This window comes from Astyanax mexicanus, chromosome 1 (assembly GCF_023375975.1).
Source record: "Astyanax mexicanus isolate ESR-SI-001 chromosome 1, AstMex3_surface, whole genome shotgun sequence".
Classification (NCBI taxonomy): Eukaryota; Metazoa; Chordata; class Actinopteri; order Characiformes; family Acestrorhamphidae; genus Astyanax; species Astyanax mexicanus.
In genome coordinates, this window is record NC_064408.1 from 89119001 (window position 1) to 89125000 (window position 6000).

The 6000-nt window shown below is 38.2% G+C and overlaps 4 non-coding genes across 4 annotated transcripts; all 4 read left to right on the top strand.

The window, feature by feature from the left end:
* Window positions 1–3226: 3226 nt before the first annotated feature.
* On the top strand, window positions 3227–3308 carry trnas-aga (transfer RNA serine (anticodon AGA)). Its single transcript has one exon. It is a non-coding gene; the product is annotated as a tRNA-Ser (tRNA).
* A 248-nt stretch (window positions 3309–3556) lies between these two features.
* Window positions 3557–3638, top strand: trnas-aga (transfer RNA serine (anticodon AGA)). Its single transcript has one exon. It is a non-coding gene; the product is annotated as a tRNA-Ser (tRNA).
* A 265-nt stretch (window positions 3639–3903) lies between these two features.
* trnas-cga (transfer RNA serine (anticodon CGA)) lies at window positions 3904–3985 on the top strand. Its single transcript has one exon. It is a non-coding gene; the product is annotated as a tRNA-Leu (tRNA).
* A 438-nt stretch (window positions 3986–4423) lies between these two features.
* Window positions 4424–4505, top strand: trnas-uga (transfer RNA serine (anticodon UGA)). Its single transcript has one exon. It is a non-coding gene; the product is annotated as a tRNA-Ser (tRNA).
* The last annotated feature ends 1495 nt before the right edge of the window (window positions 4506–6000 follow it).

Here is a 6000-nt window from a genome sequence, read left to right on the forward strand (position 1 = left end):
ACTGTAATCCGTTACAGGTACTGCTTCAGTAAGTGGTAATCAGATTACAGTTACTCTGCTAAAATAAAAGGATTACATTGCGGTACTTTCCTATTTTTGCTCTTCCAATCCAACACTGACAAAACGCAAATAACATTTTGCGGTGAAATCGCTCTGATATGACAGGGAACTGTCTGCCCCTCCTCCCGTCTCGCTGCACACACACACAGGGAAGAGGGGCAGACAGCGCTCACACAGCGAGACCTTTTAATTAACTGACATTTTGGTCAACGAATAAAAACGAGACGAAAATGTTTGGCAGGGACGAAATCCAATCAGAACTGATTTAGTTCTGTGAAAGGTAGGGACCAGTTAAGAAGGGATCCAATCACTGCTACTTTAGCGCCGCGCGCTCAGTTACAAACCCGGGAATTAACCTGTCGTTACGGAGCTCGACTGGAAGTTAGCTCGACAGTGTTCAGCAGGGAGAGAGAGAGAGAGACAGAGAGGGGAGAGGCGATATATTTCTCCTTTGACGTCGCGAAAAACAAGATAACGTGTAAACCGCGTGGAGCGACTCCATTACCGGTAAAACTACCACTAATCTTTCAGCTTCTGCAGACCAGAGTCACAGATCTCCATGCAGAGATCCGCGTTTTAATGCTGATGTTATTTCATGAGCTGATAGTGTGTTTAACTCGGCAGTGCACTAAAACACAGAACTGTTACAGAACTCACTCATTAAGATCAGATCATCTGTTTAGTCTCACAGTGGGAAAGATATAGCTAGTGTTAAAACAGGAACAGGTCAGAAAGAACTCAATAATATAACGAAAATAAAACAATAAAATAAGTGAATCTATGAACCCAAAAGTCTGTGTAAAGTTTCTTACAGCACTTTCTCATAAGTTTCTCACTTTAACTCATGAAGTCTCTCAGTACATCCTGAGAGCATCTCTACAGGACAGTGAGTGAATGTGTGTTTTTGATCTCATTTATAGCCTGTAGCTCCAGTAGGTGTGCTGGGTTACTGCTGGAGATAAAACTAGATCATTTAAAAGCTGTTTTTGCATCTACAGCTCTGTTTAAACTATAATTTAACTATTCAGATGTTTTATGACCTGATTTCTAGAGCAAAATTTTAAATGTAAAATATGTATTGTCACACACCTACAATAATAATAATAATAATATACATTAAATCATATATAAATATATTTCACATTCAAACATTAACAATATTACTCAAGTGGTTATTAAACGTTTCATTTCGTATACGTGTATAGTTAATAATTCAAGGGAACTGATGAAAAAGCATTAACATTTACACCCTTTACATTTTAGTCGACTAAATTTACTGTAATTTTAGTCGACTATATTCTTATGACATTAAGTCGACTAAAACTAAAAACATTTCAGATGACTAAATTGTGACTAAAACTAAATGCTATTTTCATCACAAAACTATGACTAAGACTAAATCAAAATTTGTTGTCAAAATTAACACTGGTGGCAAACCTGCAAATAGATAGCTTACAGTTGTTGTTACATTGTTTGGTTTTTTATGTTTTTTAATGGTTTTATCATCAATTTATAGAAGTGTTTCATAAAATTGTTTGATGAAATGTTTTCATAAGTATTTTTATAGAGTGATTAAAAAGGCTGTTTTATTTGTTTATCTAATTGTTAACTGGAAAGAAAAATAAAAGGATAATATGCAATATGTGGTTGCTACATTCATTCAGGCTTAAAAAATGACAATATTGTAAGTAATCCAAAGTAATCAGATTACGTTACTCACTTGAAGTAATGTAACTGATTACGTTACAAATTACATTTTAAGTGATGTAATCAGTAATCTGTAAGGGATTACATTTTAAAAGTAACCTTCCCAACACTGATTATTAATGACTTTAGGATAAATAACCAATAGCAGATTTATTGGCATAATATTAGGTCGTTTTGCCATTTGCTTCAAACTTCTGACAGACAGATATTTGGGGCTACTGAAGGGCGTGGTTTAGACTGACTTTGTGCTGGATATTTTTGTTGGAACTGGCAACCCTGGGTCCGAGAGTCGAAAGAGACGAGGAGAGAGAGGAGAGCAGTATGATGTGAGCTAACTATTTTAAAAACTAGGGAGTTTGTGTTTATTAAGTGGGTAAAGGCGTCGGGCATTGTGTCGGTTTATCTGTTTAACTCGTTTTGAGCTGTTTATTCACTGTAGAGTCGAGCTTTCTACCCGAAGCCTGGGTGTGTTTACAGCGCTAGCTGGCTAGTTTAGCTGGTTAGTTAGTTAACCTGTGGGTTAGGTGATCCAGCATTTTGGAGCTGTAGGGTGTGTGTTTACTGCCGTGCATCAGAGAAACCTCGACAGCTGGAGCTCAGTCATAACTAAGGAGTGTGTGTTCAGCAGCAGGAGCTGACAGAGAGTCTGTTCCCAGTGGAAATAACGCAGCTGGACGGAGAAAATGTGTTTCACAGCGCTGCTGCTGCTGCTGCTGTACCCGGAGAGCTGCTAGCTGAAGGGGTATGTGGAGTAGGGGTCGGAGGTATGGGTCTAAAAGAATATCACGATATTTCAGGGTATATTTGCGATACCGATAGTGTTAACAATATGACATAACACAAAATAAAACACAAATAAAAATAAATCTGTAAAGGTGTCAAGTAAAGAAGTACAAATATTTTGTTAACACTGAATTATTTAAGTAATTCTGGAGTACTTATTTTTAGATTACTTTTTACTCCTACTCCTTATATTTTCACTCAATTATCTGAACGTTGTACTTCTTACATAATAAAAACAGCCTCATTACATCTTAAAAAAAAAAGAGTGAAATGTCCAAATTATGTCCAAAGTATTTTTTTAATATACAGTTGCAAGAAATAGTATGTGAAACCTTTTGGTTTACTTCGATTTCTGCATAAATTGGTCATTAAATGTGTTCTGATCTCACAACAATATACAAACACACTCTGCTTAAACTTATCCCACACAAAAAATATATTTGCATAGTTTTATTGAACACAACATGTTTACATTCACAGTGGGGGGGGGGGCTAATGCCTTTTCTAAGAGCTAAATGGATTGTACTAAATGCATTCATTTTCAATGGGCATATATATGCAGCTGTTTGAAAAGCCACATATACGATTTTTAAAAGTCCTTAGTTTGCTATGCCTATTTTGACAACATTCACGTTATAATCGTGAAAATTTAAAGGGACAAAGGTGCTTGTATTCTGTAGTCGTGGCCGAGTGGTTAAGGCGACGGACTAGAAATCCATTGGGGTCTCCCCGCGCAGGTTCAAATCTTGCCGACTACGTTTCACTGTCTGTTTTTGCACGGCATTGGTTGTTCTTACAGAGAATGGTCAGATGACCAATACGTTTTTTTAACGCTCAACAGCCAGTTACACACCCGAAAACGTTTGGGGTCGCCCTGCTCTGATTCAAATCCTTTTAACTGCGTTATTCTTTTTGTCACAGGGCAGTCCTTAGTTTGCTATGCCCATTTTGACAACATTCACGTGAAAATCTTGAAAATTTAGAGGGAAAAAAGTGTCCGAAGTCTGTAGTTGTGGCCGAGTGGTTAAGGCGATGGGCTCGAAATCCATTGGGGTCTCCCCGCTCAGGTTCAAATCCTGCCGACTATGTTCATCCTTTACATTTTGCGTACCTTTGGTTACTCTTGCTTTGCATTTGCTTTCTTACAGAGAATGGTCAGATGACCAATAAAATTTTTTAACGCTTAACAGCCAGTTACACCCGAAAACGTTTGGGGTCGCCCTGCTCAGGTTCAAATCCTTTTGACTGCTTTGTTCTTTTTGTCATAGGGCAGTCCTTAGTTTGCTATGCCCATTTTGACAACATTCACGTGAAAATCTTGAAAATTTAGAGGGAAAAAAGTGTCCGTAGTCTGTAGTTGTGGCCGAGTGGTTAAGGCGAGGGGCTCAAAATCCATTGGGGTCTCCCCGCGCAGGTTCAAATCCTGCCGACTACGTTTCACTGTCTGTTTTTGCATGACATTGGTTGTTTTTGCTTTGCATTTGCATTGTTACAGAGAATGGTCAGACGACCAATAAAAATGTTTAACGCTGTACAGCCAGTTACACACCCGAAAACGTTTGGGGTCTCCCCGCGCCGCTTCAAATCCTGCCAACTACGTTCAGAAGTTTCATTTTGCGTACCTTTGGTTATTCTTGCTCTGCATTTGTGTTCTTACAGAGAATGGTCAGATGACCAACTAAAACAGTCTACGCTCATTCCCCTTGTGTCAGAGCGGCTGAGCTGTCTAAGGCGCAGCGTTCAGGTCGCAGACTCTTCTGAAGGCGTGGATTTAAATCATATTTCTGACAGGTTCATTTCAATCTTTATGCAAGGAAACTTGGAACGATATGCAGTATTGTTTAATTTAGAGGGAAGGTGAAAGTCAATGTCTGTAGTCGTGGCCGAGTGGTTAAGGCGATGGACTTGAAATCCATTGGGGTCTCCCAACACAGGTTAAATTCCTGTCGACTACGGTTAGCTGTTTGTTTTTACGTAGCTTTGGTTATTCTTGCTTTGCATTTGCGTTCTTACAGAGAATGGTCAGATGACCAATTAAAACAGTCTACGCTCACTCCACTCCTCAGGTCGCAGACTCTTCTGGAGGCGTGGGTTTGAATCCTATTTCTGACAGGTTTTATTTCGATCTTTATGCAAGGAAACTTGGAACGGAAGGCAGTGTTGTACAATTTAGAGGGAAGGGGAAGCACAATGTCTGTAGTCGTGGCCGAGTGGGTAAGGCGATGGACTTGAAATCCATTGTGGTCTCCCTGCGCAGTGTTGGGCACGTTACTTTGAAAAAGTGATTAGTTATAGTTACTCGTTACTTCTCCAAAAAAGTAACTGAGTTACTAACGGAGTTACTCCACTATAAAAGTAACTAGTTACCAGTAAAAGTAACTATCGTGTTACTTTTATTATTCGCCCGTCAAAAAAAAGGAAATGAATTAGGCTATGTATTTACTATTATTAGAAAAATACCAAACGATAATAAACCCAAAATGTTGACAAAAATATAATCTAACGAATTACAAAAAATAAAAACGAAATTCTCCACAGAACCAAAGAAAATTACTAAAACATATAATACTGAAAAAAACGGAAAAAACTGAAAAACGCGTCTGGGGATGGAGTTAAACAAACCAAGCCACACTCAAAGGAAATATGTATATATAAACAAAACAAAATAATGGACAAAAACAACAATCTAATGACCGTTAAAATGGTATTAATATAACAGTTTCACCAAAAGAGAATAGAGCTTAGATCGGCCCAAAAAATCCGACCCGACCCAGCCGGAGCCGTGCACGTTCTGCCCAAGCCCGTCATTATCAGCCCGAGCCAACCCAAACCATAAACTGTCTGTTTTCGGGCTGATTGAATGAGTGAAATATAATCAGAATTATGTTAATTAACACTGAAACATAGCATAGAACTATTATTTAATTAAAATGATTTTTAAGAACAGCTACACACAGTGCTGCAAGTCAAACGCGGAGGCGTTCACGTGCCCCCAGAGCTACGTGATTACATTTTTCATTTTATTATAGTTTGATTCAGTAAGTTTTAATTTGTTTTTAGGGTGGGCTTGCTAGTTTTTATTAGTTTTCACACATCTCATCAGAGAGATCAATCTAATAAACGTGAGAGAGAAAGAGAAAGAGAGAGAGAGATATTTGCTTGTTCTGGAATTAGCTACTCACAGGTAAATGTTCTCACATACTGAATCTCCTGTTTCTCTTTCATCTGCCTTGCGCTCATATTGTAATCCCATACATAGTTCTGCAGTTTTTCAGTGTTTTCTGTCGTATTTTGCGGCTACACCGCCCGCTGTACAACTCCGCTGTACAACAGCTCTTATAAATAAATAAAACACGAAAATTCAGTAATTTTAGTTCGTTTTAGTTAGTTTTATAAACACAAAATACAGTTCGAGATAGTTATGTTTTTTCCTTTTAATTACCGTTTTTA